Source organism: Mastomys coucha, unplaced genomic scaffold, assembly GCF_008632895.1.
Source record: "Mastomys coucha isolate ucsf_1 unplaced genomic scaffold, UCSF_Mcou_1 pScaffold17, whole genome shotgun sequence".
NCBI lineage: Eukaryota > Metazoa > Chordata > Mammalia > Rodentia > Muridae > Mastomys > Mastomys coucha.
Window position 1 is genome coordinate 12696631 of NW_022196899.1, and position 13448 is coordinate 12710078.

Genomic DNA, 13448 nt, shown 5'->3' on the forward strand with positions numbered 1-13448 from the left:
TTTTTTTTTTTGGTTGGGAAATTTTTAAAGACTGCTTCTATTTCGTTATGGGTATGGGACTGTTTAGATGATCAGACACACTATTATTGTGTGGGGAGCAATGTGTGCTTTGAGTTTTAGGAAAGTTTCTTTTATGAATGTGGATGTTCATGCATTTGGAGCATAGATGTTCAGAATTGAGAGTCCATTTTGGTATATTTTTCCTTTGATAAGTATAAAGTATCCTTCCTTATCCTTTTGATAACTTTTCTTAAAAGTTCATTGTATTCAATATTAGAATGACTACTCCAGCTTGTTTCTTGGGGCCATTTGCTCAGAAAATTGTGTTCCAGCCCTTTACTCTGAGGTTCTGAGGTACATTTCCTGTACGCAGCAAAATGTTGGGTCCTCTTTATGTATCCAGTTTGTTATTTTATGTCTTTTTATTGGGGAATTGAGTTCATTGATTTTATGAGAAAATTAAGGAATAGTGATTGTTGCTTCCTGTTATTTTTTTGTTATTTTTATGTTTGTGTGGCTATCTTCTTTTGTGTTTGTTGAAAGAAGATTACTCTCTTGCTTTTTCTAGGGTGCAGTTTCCCTCCTTGTGTTGGCATTTTCCATCTAATATCCTTTGTAGGGCTGATTTACAGAAAGATATTGTATAAATTTGGTTTTGTCATAGAATATCTTGGTTTCTTCACCTGCAGTAATTGAGAATTTTGCTGGGTATGGTAGCCTAAATTGGCATTTGTGTTCTCTTAGGGTCTGTATGAGATCTGCCCAGGATCTTCTAGCTTTCATAGTCTGGTGAGAAGTCTAGTGTAATTCTGGTAGGTCTGCCTTTTTATGTTACTTGACTTTTTTCCCTTACTGCTTTTAAAATTCTTTCTTTGTTTTGTGTATTTGGTGTTTTGACTATTATGTGACAGGAGGAATTTCTTTTCTGGTCCAGTCTATTTGGTGTCCCTACCTTCTTGTGCTTCTTGTTTGTTTATGGACATCTCTTTCTTTCAGGTAGGGAAGTTTTCTTCTATAATTTTTTGAAGATATTTACTGACCCTTTAAATTGGGAATCTTCACTCTCTTTTATACCCATTATCCTTAGATTTGGTCTTTTCATTGTGTCCTGGATTTCCCGGATGTTTTGGGTTAGGAATATTTTGCATTTTGCATTTTCTTTGACTGTTGTATTAATGATTTCTATGGTGTCTTCTGCCCCTGAGATTCTCTCTTCTATTTCTTGTATTCTGTTGGTGAAACTTGCATCTATGACTCCTGGTCTCTTTCCTAGGTTTTCTATCTCTAGGGTTGTCTTCTTTCTGATTTCTTTATTGTTTCTACTTCCATTTTTAGATCCTGGATGCTTTTGTTCAATTCCTTCACCTGTTTGATTTTGTTTTCCTGTAATTCTTTAAGGTATTTTTGTGTTTCCTTTTAAGGGCTCCTAGCTGTTTACCTGTGTTCTCCTGTGTTTTTTAAAGGAGTTATCTATGTCCTTCTTATAATCCTTTATCATTATCAGGAGATATGATTTTAAATCAGAGTCTTGCTTTTCTGGTGTGTTTGGGCCCACTATGGTGAGAGAACTGGGTTCTGATGATGCCAAGTAGCCTTGGTTTCTGTTGCTTATGTTCTTGCCCTTATTTCCTGTCATTTGTTTATCTCTAGTGTTAGTTAGTCTTGCTGTCTTTGACTGTGCCTTGTCCCTCTGGCAGGCCTGTGTGTCAGTACTCCTTGGAGACCAATTCTCTCCTGGAGGAATTTGGGTGTGGAGAGCTGTGGCACAGGGTGAACTCTGGGGTGCAGAGGAGAACCTGTCCCTTCCCTGGCTCTTCTTTAGTTCCTGTGTCCTGATGGCTCCACATGGGTCTCTCTTTGGCTAGGAATCTGAGCAGAAGTGGTGGTCTTACCTGTGCTCTCAGGTGTGTCAGCACTCCTGGGAGACCAGCTGTCTCCTGCCTGTAAATGGGTATAGGGCGCTATGGCACAAGATCAGCTCCAGATGCTGTGGCACAGGATTAGCTCCCAGTGCAGATAGAAACTGAAAGGATCCTGTTGATATCAGCAATGCCATCCATATCTGTATCTATCCTGCTAACTTTCCCATGACTAGAAAAGTCAATATGGCTTTGAAATAGCAATCAATTCTAGAGATGGATTGCGTCTTTCTATAGTTTAGCTGGATGCTTCGTAGGCCGTTCCACTTTGTAGGTATGATGCTTGCAATATTGTTGGGTTATTCAATTGTGAGACTGGAGGACAATAATACATGTATTTGTATAAGCTTTTGGATAGCACATGTTTATATTGCCAAGATTTTATTGCCTATCTATTCAACTACTTAATTGTTTTAAAATATGTGTTCACTGGAGAACAAATAATACCTGAAGAAACTCCCTCCATACAGCAAGAGCTACCTTGCTCATTACAGGAGTCCCTGACACAATGAGAACTCCCCAGCTATGGCTGTCTACAACATACTTGCCTGAACTGCTGGCAGAGGAAGTTTACTTGACTCCAACACTGTACATAATGCACCCCTGAATTATAGCCAAGGAAGCTACAGAGCAATACGCTCACATTGGCCTCCTAGAACCAAAGCCAACATTACATATAAAACTGATACCCAAAATACATCTTCAGGAGAAAGTCACTTAATAAGACAATTTAAGAAAAGCAATATGTGATCCTTATGAGATACAAAGTTCACCATAGGGATGTGTGTGTGGGGTGTGTATATGTGTGTGCGTATGTGTGTGTGTGGGGGGGTGTCAGTATGATGTTCTCAAGAGATCATTACAGTAGAGCCACAGGTTTCATAGAATTCAAAATGCATGAAAAAACTCAATAAAGAGTTAAAATACACCCCAGCAATGGGCATAGAGACATCTTGTTGGTGGTGGTGTTCTTATTTCTCTCAGTGGCAGAGTGGATGACTGCCCTTTGTTCATCCTAGCTTGATGCCTAGCTAGATGGATAAGCTGTCTTATGTCTAAGATTCATCAAAATAAAATCAAAATAAATTAATCAAATCAAATCTAGGTAGCACATCACAGGAAGAAGAAGAAAACAGAAAGAGACCTGTGGACAACCATGCCACCCACAGACCTGCCCTCAAGCACGTGGCACAGGTAGGCCATAGACCCTCATTTGCCACTATGCAGCACAGCATAAATGGAGGATGTTGCCCAAGAGTCCACCAGCCATGTGACCAGCAGGCAGCAGGTTATGGTGGTCAGAAGGGAGAGAAAGAGAAGTGGAGTAGATTGAGCATTATGAAGAAAGATGGAAAAAGAACTTGAGGATGGAGAAGAGTAGCTTGCTATGAGTGGACAGGTCCACCCTCTGAGGCTAAGGTGAGATCCCAGACTGTGTTAGCACTGAGGGCCTTGTCTGAGTTGCTGGCTATGCAGCTGCAGGGAAGTCGGTGTCGATATCCATGGCTCACAGTACTACTAGAGAATCTGTGGATGTCCTTGTTTGGGGAAGCTAGCAGGGATCATGGGTATGTCCAGGGGCTGAGTATAACTGGGCCTGACCCTCACTGCATGCTGCAGCCTTGATAAGAATGGGCATTGCACCTCACCTGGGCAATAGAGTGGAGCTGGCCCTGATGGTGAAGGCAGGGGTGAGCCAGTCCCTGAGTGTATTAGCATGGTGATATCTGGCCCAGCCCCTGGCAGGCTGTGGCACTGCATAGAATAAGCCCAAAACTTTGACTGGGAAACACAGGGAAGCCAGTTCTGAAGGCTTGAGGGCAGGTAAGCTGGATCTGAGTGCATGAGAGCCTCCTGCCAGTGGCAGCATTGGGTGGCCTAGCTGATGCAGTACTGAAGAACTTACCCTGAGAGTGCAGACAATGGAGAGACAGCAGACCACCCAGCTCAGCTACCACCCAGGCCCATTCCAGGGCTCTAAATTAGCCCACGCCAAAATCTCTATCCTCTGCTCAAGAGAGGTTAGGGGTCTATGAAGGGGCAATTCTTGCTGTTTCACAAGTATAGGATCCCTGTCACACAGGCCAAAAACAGCACAAATGGGAGGAGTCCCAGTGAGGATCAATAGTGATGCAGTCACAGAAGCCAGAGACCTTGAGCCGTACCAATATCTGATTGCAATGAATACGTGGAAGTGAAGATGTGTGGACAGAGGGATATGCTACGGGACACACTGTGACATGCTAGAGCTTCCATGATGACATTTTTCTTTTTTTACTTTTTTTTTTTATTTTTTATTGGATATTTTCTTTATTTTCATTTCAAATGTTATCCCCCTTTCCCAGTCCTCCCACCCCTGGGAACCCCCTATCTCATCCTCCCTCCTGCTGCTTCTATGTGGGTATTCCTCCGCCTATCCACCCACTCCCACCTCCCTGACCTCAATTTCCCCACACTGGGGCATCTATCAAGCCTTCATAGGACCAAGGACCTCTCAACCCATTGGTGCATGACAAGGCCATCCTCTGCTACATATGCAGCTGGAGCCATGTGTACTCCTTTGTTGATGGCTTAGTCCCTGGGAGTTCCAGCGGGGTTTGGTTGGTTAATATTGTTGTTCTTTTTATGGGGTTGCAAACCCCTTCAACTCTTTCAGACCTTTTTCTAACTTCTCTATTGGGAACCCCATGCTCAGTCCAATGGTTGGCTGCAAACATCTGCCTCTATATTTGTAAGGCTCTGGAAGACAGCCATGTCAGGGTCGTCTCAGCATGCACTTCTTGGCATCCACAATAGTGTCTGGGTTTGGTAACTGTATATGGGATGAATCCCCAGGTGGGACATTCTCTGGATTGCCTTTCCTTCAGTCTTTGCTCTACACTTTATCTCCATATGTACTCCTGTGAGTACTTTGTTCTCCTTCTAAGAAGAACCGAAGCACCCACACTTTAGTTTTCCTTCTTATTGAGCTTCATATGGTCTGTGAATTGTATCCTAGTTATTTGGAGCTTTTGGGCTAATGTCCACTTATCAGTGACTGCATACCATATGTGTTCTTTTGTGATTGGGTTACCTCAGTCAGGATGATATTTTCTAGTTCCATCCATTTGCCTAAGAATTTCATGAATTCATCATTTTTAATACCTGAGTAGTACTCCATTGTGTAAATGTACCACATTTTCTGTGTACATTCCTCTGTTGAAGGACATCTGGGTTCTTTCCAGCTTCTGGCCATTATAAATAAGGCTGCTATGAACATAGTGGAGCATGAGCATCTTCTGGGTATATGCCCAAGAGTGGGATAGCTGGGTCCTCCAGTAGAACTATGTCCAATTTCCGGAGGAACCACCAAACTGATTTCCAGAGTGTTTGTACCAGCTTGCAATCCCACCAGCAATGAAGGAGTGTTCCTCTTTCTCCACAACCTCTCCAGCATCTTCTGTCACCTGAGATTTTTATCCTAGCCATTCTGATCGGTATGAGGTGGAATCACAGGGTTGTTTTGATTTGCATTTCCCTGATGACTAAGGATGTTGAATATCAAATGTGCTTCTTGGCCATTCGATATTCCTCAGTTGTAAATTCTTTTATTTTCTATGCTTTCTTTTTACTGATTTGCTTGCTTGCTTGCTTGCTTGCTTGCTGGCTGGCTGGCTGGCTGGCTGGCTGGCTGGCTGGCTGGCTGGCTGGCTGACTGGCTTGCTTGCTTGCTTGCTTGTATACTTTATCTTGCAGGGAAGATTACAAAGGTGAAGGTTATTTTGCTGAAGCAGACATGTGAGAGGATGTTCTGTTGAAAACAGGCATGTTGCGTTTTACAGGACGGTTCCTGGTGAGAGGGCATGTGATGCTTTGCTAGAGCAGACACTTGGGAAGACACATGATGTTTGGAAAGAGTCTAAGTCTAACCCAACAGACAGTAGACTATGTTTTGCTGAATCAGAGCCTTGATGGTCTTCGCTGAGAAAGGTCTAGCCTTGCTTTCTTTGCTGATCTTCTCTTGTGACTTCATAGAAAGAAATGCACCAAAGAAATTCTGGTGGTGTTCCGGCTGTTCCTTGCTGCTTCAGTGGACACCTGCCAACTGGTGCAATCTTGCAGTTTCTTCTGGATTGAGCTGCTGTTGCTGCTTCATACTTGGCGCTTTGCTAGTGGACTGGACTGCTAACAACAAAGATTAGAATCATGCCAAGAAAAATACTTCTAAACAGGTCCATGTCACCCTTGTCCTATTTGCCATTTTTTTTCTTTACCTCTGGTGGGTGGTGGAATAGAAGGGAGGTTGAAGTGTTAAGAACCCTCATTAAGTTAGGTTTTACAAAATCTAAGTCTACTGACCACACATGTTTTTTACAAAGGGCTTATGGAATCCCATGTAAACATGATCAGATAAAATCTACAATTTTCAAGTGGAAAAATACTAAGAGAGTTTTTAAGTATCTAAGGTAAATATACCAACTCCATAATAATGATATTGTTATAAGACTAATAACAGATTTCTCTGCAGAGATATAATAAACCAAAGGAAATATAAAATGTATTCCAAATCGTGAAATAAAATAAGGGTATAGTTTAGAAACAAACAAACAAAAAAGATGTTCTATTTAAGTTCTAAAAGATGTTCTAAGTAAAGATTAAGAAATACATAAGTAGCAAATCAGTCATCCAAAACCTGATTAAAATGAGTGAGAATAGGCCCACAGGGTCTAAATGTTTTAGAAAGAACACCAGGCAACTAAGGGTGTTCTGAAATTGGGGGGAGGGGGAGTCTCCAGGGAAGATCACATGAATTAATTGTCCAATACTAAATCATTAGCTCTGAAAACATATATAAAAGTAATATTGCATAGACAAAGCAAGTTACAGTTAGGAATGTGTGTGTGTGTGTGTGTGTGTGTGTGTGTGTGTGTGTGTGCGCAATAACAATGAAAAAGAGACCATAAATTTAAAAGATAATGGGAAAATGTGAGGGGAAAAAAGGGAAGGAGAAATGAAAAAAATATGTTAACCTCAAGAAAGAGTAAAAGGAAATAAAAAAGAAAGTAACTATCAGATGTCCCTGAAACAAAGAATGGATACAGAAAAATGTGGTACATTTACACAATGAGATACTATTCAGCTATTAAAACTGAGGACATCATGAGTTTTGCAGTCAAATGAATGGAACTAGAAAAATATCATCCCGAGTGAAGTACCCAGACCCAATAGGACATACATGGTATATGTTCATTAATAGGTAGATGTTAGCCAAAAAGTACAGAATACCTATGATACAACTCACAGACTATACGAGAAACACCAAGTGAGGATGCTATAATCCCACTTAGAAGGAGGAAAGAACATAATCATGGGAGGCAGAGTGAAGGAGGGAATTGGGTAGAAGAGGGAAGGCAGAAGAGAAAAAGGGAACAGGATTAGATATGGGGGGAGGAGAGAAATCCAAAGGGCCAAGAGAATGAGTGGAAAGATGCATCCTTAGGGAGCAGGAAGGGGGACCCTCTAGGAAGAACAAGAGACCCCAGGAAGTATGAGACTCTCAGAACTCAATGTGATTGTCCTTGGATGAAATGCCCAACAGTTGGGAGAGGGAACTCAAAGAGTGCACCTCCAGTAGAAAGATAGGGCCTCAAGAGGAGGGATGCAATTACCAACACACAATCAAAATTTCTGACCCAAAGGTATTCCTGTCTAAAAGAATGGCAGGGACAAAAATGGAGAAGAGACTGAGGGAAGGGTGATCCAGTGACCAGTCCAAATGGGGATCCATCTAATAATAATAATGATAATAATAAAGACCAGCTGAACAGATTAGAATAGACCATATGCTGTCTATGAAATCTCATTTCTCAACTAAAGTCCTCCTAGACTGAAAGAGAAAGCATTGCCATTCTAAGGCATGGTCAGTGGAGCAAGCCTGTAAATCCATATAAACTGAGGCAGAAGAATCACAAGTTCAAGGTGAGTGTGACCTACAGAATGAGTTCAAAGTCAACATGGGTAACTTACTAAGACCCTATCTTAAAAGAAAAAATAAATAAAGCTGGAAATATAGCTTGATAATAGAGTCCTTGCCTACAGTGTGCAAAGTCCCAAGATCCCCACTATTGCCTCAACCTAAAGAAAAAATGTATTTTTGAGTAAATAGAAATCTAGTATAATGATATACTTGTGTCGACTTGATAAAACTTAGGATTATTGGGGGAAAATCTCTTGGAATACGTGTGAAAACTCATGTAACTTACAGACCTAATTAAAAATGGCATAAGCCCACCCTCTCTTTTCCCCTCTCTCCCTCCCTCCCTCTCTCCTTGCTATCTGTGGATACATCATGACTAGCTGCACCCAGTTTTTACTGCTATATCCCAGGATAGGCTTTATACTCAAAGTAGGACTCAAATTAAACCCTTCCATGTATAAATTGCTTTTTTCAAGTATTTTGTTCACAACAACAAAGCAAGTAACTAGTACAAGTCCTAATATAATAAATATATTAATATATCACAAAGAGACTAAGCTTAAAACAACTATGAGACAGAGGCCACTATATGATGACCAAGTAATCAATTTAAAAGATATTATAACCTCTGTTCTCCCAGACCCAACCATCAGGGTCATCACTACCACTACAACAGACCACCAGCAGTAGCCTCTCTTGACTCCTGTCAATACCTTCTATGGATCCCACAGACCACCCCCTGAAACTCACTTCCCTTTTTCTCAGCCTCCAACACCAGCAAGTATTCCCCATAAACACACCAGCCAAGCCAGCCAATAAAACAGGCAACACCTAGCCAACACACTGTGAAAATCCAAAGAGAAAACAGGAATCAAGGAACCAAACACCCACCTAACAATGAAAAACCCAGAAATAAGCATTTAGTATTATAATCATTCCAAACCAAGATGCCTATAAGCCAGCATGAGCACAAATCAATAACTCTGAGGGAAACATATCTCCACCAGAGCCAAGCTATCTCACCATAGCAGGCCTTGAGTATTATAAAATAGCTGAAGCACAAAAAAAAAATGACCTTAAAACTACCTATATGAAGATGGTAGAGATCTTTAAAGAGGAAATCAATGAATCCCTTAAAGAAATTTAGGAAAACACAAACAATTGGGAGAGATTACTAAATCCTTCAAAGAAAGCCAAGAAAAAACAAACAGTTGAATGCAATGATGAAACCATTCAAGACCTGAAAATGGAACTAGAAGCAATAAAGAAAACATAAACTGAAGGAATTCTAGAAATGAAATATTTAAGAGTATGTACAGAAACTACAGCAGCTTCACTAATAGAATGCAAGAGTTGGAAGAAAAATATCTCAGGCATTGAAGATATAATCAAAGAAATGGAAGGATACATTGATTGAAAGAAATGTTAAATCTAAAAAAATACCTGATACAAAATAGCCAGAAATGTGGGACACTATGAAAAGACCCAAACCTAAGAATAATAAGAACAGAGCAAAAAAAAAAAAAAAAAAAAAAAAAAAAAAAAAAAAAAAAAAGAATCCCAGCTCAAAGGCCCAGATAATATTTTCAACAACATCATAGAATAAAAGTTTTTCTAACCAAAATAAGGTACCTATAAAGGTACAAGAAGCATAGAGAACAACAAATGGATTGCCCTGAAAACAAAGTCCCCTTGTCACATAATAATCAAAACACTAAACATTCAGAAAAAAGAAAAATATTAAAAGCTGCAGCAAAGGATATTAGCTGTTAAGTAAATGATAATCAAGCTACAGTCTATAGACCCAGAGAGGCTAGGTCAAGCAGAGGGCTCAAAGGGGAATGCATGGCTCTTCCTAGGAAAGTGAAATAAAACAGATACTATAGGTAGACTTAGGGTGGTTAGGATGGTATCAGGAAGGATCAGGTAAGGGTGATAAAGGACAGGGAAAGACAACTGGAATTGGGGAGGGGCATTTGCAATGCAGTATGAAAACCTAATGGAGTGGGAACTTCCTGGAATCTATGAATGTGACCCTAATGAAGACTCCTAGTAATGGATGATATGGAGTCTGAACTGGCCATACGTGGTAGCCATGCAGAGTTTCTAGTAGTGGGCCAAGTTGAGTTGTTGGCTGAGATAGGGGTCCTTTGGAGATTCCCCAAACATCCTAGGCCAATGCTAGGATGGAGGGTCCTTTTTGAAAAACTGACAGCAAGACAATATCCACACAGCTTACTGAACATTACGAGGTTGAGCTGGTATAGGCTTGGTGCCTTCACTTCTATGTTCTATCTTTTGCATAAAAAGGTACTCTTAACAACTATGGAAAGAGAAACTGTATACCAATCCAACCACAAAACCTTCCACCTATAATCTATCCTGCCTGCAAGATATGCTGGGGCAATGGTGGCACAAAACTTGTGGTAGTGGCTAGCCAATGTCTGCTTTAAGTTGAAGCCCACTCCACAAGAGAGTCCATGCCTGACATAGCCTGGAACTAGAAACTAGATAGTCCAGAGAGCTGGGTCCAGAGAACTAAACAAAACTGACCAAAATAAATAGGCAGACAGACAGAGTAGAATGATTCCTAATGATATTCTTTTATACTCACAGATTGATGTCAACATAAGAAATTTGTCTCACAAAGAAAGGAACGGGAGAATAGATGGCCAGAAAGGCACTTACTCTAAGTTCAAGGCCAGTATGGGTTACTGAGAGAGATCATGTCTACAGAAAAAGAAAGAGAAAAAAAGAGAGAGGTTGGATAAAAATGAAGATGGATGGGAGAGGGGGAAAGGAAAGAAATGAAATGGAAGAATTGAAAGAAGAGAAATAACTCTTGTTTATATAATTATCAAATTTCCTAAGTAGAAATCATAAAAATGATTTCATATAAAGTGAGAAAAAGCAATAGAGCAACTTAATTAAGGAAGCAAAATTTTCTACAGAGAAAGTTACAAAAGTGATAAAAAATTAAAGCACAAAATGTCATAGTTAGATTTGCTGTTGCTTTAAAGAAACACCATGACCAAAGACAACTGAGGGAGGAACAGTGTTATTTTGTTTATACTTTGGTATTTTATCTCACCATCAAAAACTCTAATAGGACAAGATCATGCAGGTAGGAGCTGTAAAGGCCATGGAGGAATGGATGCTGTATATTGACTTGCTTCTCATGGTATCCTTAGCCTGCTTTCTTATAGTGCCCAGGTCCTCCAGCCAAAGAGTGAGTGACACTACTCACAATGGCACTACTCACACATCAATGCTACTCACAATGGCACTACTCATACATCAACTGATAATTTAAAAAAGAAAATGTCCTAAAAGCTTGCCTATGTCCCGATCTTATAGAGGCACTTTTTAATTGACGTTTCTTCCTCTCAGATGGATCTAACTTGTGTTAATTTAGCACATAACTAGCCAGTACATACAGAAAGCAAATACATTTTTATCCCTAACATAGCATCTATTGTCAACTTGACACAGCTGAGAAGAGAGAACCTCAAATGATGAACTGTCTCCATGGGATGGGCCTATGGGCACTTTTGTGGAGCACTTTCTCTATTGATAACTGATATAGGAGGGTACAGACTATTGTGGCTGATGCCATCTCTGGACAGGTGATCATGGATTTTACAGAATAACTAGACAAGCAAGTCAGAGAAAGCAAGTGCCCCACGTTCTCTGCTTCAGTTCCTTCCTCGGCTTCCATTAAGGATGAACCTCAACCTATAACAAAAATAAGCCCTTTCCTATACAAGTTGTTTCTGGTTCTGATTTTATCCCAGCAACAAAATACTGGAAACCTGTAGCAGAATTTCCCCCCAATGAATTTAAATATTAATATCACAAAAAAGCCTGTGATTGGACAGGGAAGAGGAAGATGGAGCTAAGAGTTTCAGAGACAGGGACAAGAAGAGAGAAGAAGGAAGAGACAAGAGAAGATGGATGGAGAAGAGGATAAACCTTATCCACATGGTTTTATATAGCCACAGGTAGCTATGAATCTCATGAAAGGATAGAATAATTGGAATAACTTGTCTAGTCTAGGTAGACAGTTTGTATCATTATCAAATGGCTCTGAAACTCTCAGCTTCTGTTTCCCTGTCCAATCACAGGCTCTTCAATGTATTAATATTTAAGTTAATTGGGGAAAAATTCTACTACATTTCACACTTTCTGTACAAATAAAAAGAAACTTTTCTCTCAAATACAAATTGAGCACAACTATTACCATGTTTTAAATTATAGAGTATAAGATTCACCTAACATCCAGTCTATCAATTTTGTCAATTAAATAGAATATGTTATCTATCCTAACTTAAATGAGGCTTATAAATCTATGCTATAATCTGGTTTAGCTCGTATGCTGTCTGAAAACTATATTCTCAAATATTTTTTCTCAATGCTAAATAGCCTTCGTTGGCTATGAGACTATAACTTGTCTTTCAACCCCTTCAGAAACCCAAGAATGACCAATATTATCTAAAAATATAGGAAGCCTAACAGCTTCCAGAACTGAGACAAGTTGTATAGACAGCCGCCTATCTATATAGCTCCTGTATATCAGGAAGTTGGAGCATCAGTCTTCAACCTTCTGGCCCAGGATCATTTGACAGAACACTGTAATGCAGAATTTTGAAGGACTGATTACTCTGACTTGGCAGAGATTATCAGTCGACTATTTGAATAGTGTGTCCTTTTTCTGGACAATATTTTGTCTGTAGATAAATAGGCAATTTCTGCCCAGTGGTTACCTAGCCACAATGTACTACTTCACCTGGAGGTAGAGATGCCCAATTTCTTCTTTGAATCCACAAAAGGAGAGCAGCTAGGAGCAGATTTGTTTCAACCACAAAAGTATTAATAACATTAAATGTTACATTCTGTGGATTTCTGATGTTTGTGAAAACCAACTATGTATGTAAAGTAATCTAGACTGTTGTCTGTTAACTACTCTTAGCTATTTCTAATTAAATTATGTGAAAACACCCTAACAATAACATCAGAGCCATGAATTTGCTATCTGACCCTTAATTCATAGGCTTAAACATCTCAGATCAGTTTGTAATGGCAGTCAGGGAAGGACTGAGTCTAAGCTTTATAGTTTTAAATTTTTTTGTATCAATAGAAGAAATTTCTACCAATGAAAACCTTGATTCTGCATCAAAATAAATTATGTACCAAGATAAAAAAAATATGACTTAAATTTAGTAACTATTGTAAAGATTGCTACCAAATGAGATTATGGCTACACAATCAATTCTAGGCACTTCCTCCCTGTTCCAATTATGACCATTTCAAAATTCCCCAGGAAGACAACTAGAATAATCACCTCTATACCTCCCAGTCCAGGAAACTGGGGCAACGACTCTTCATAACCTCTTTAAGCTGAATATGGGCATTGAGATATCTTTGAAGGGGGGAAGGGTAGGGATAAATGGGGGAAGTAGGATTGCCTTAAGAATGCATATTCATAGAGCTGCCATCTTCTCTCCAGTGAGTTCCTAAGCCAGGAGCAGTCAGCAAGGAGACACAGACCCCAAGAGTCGCAGGGGAGCCGCCAG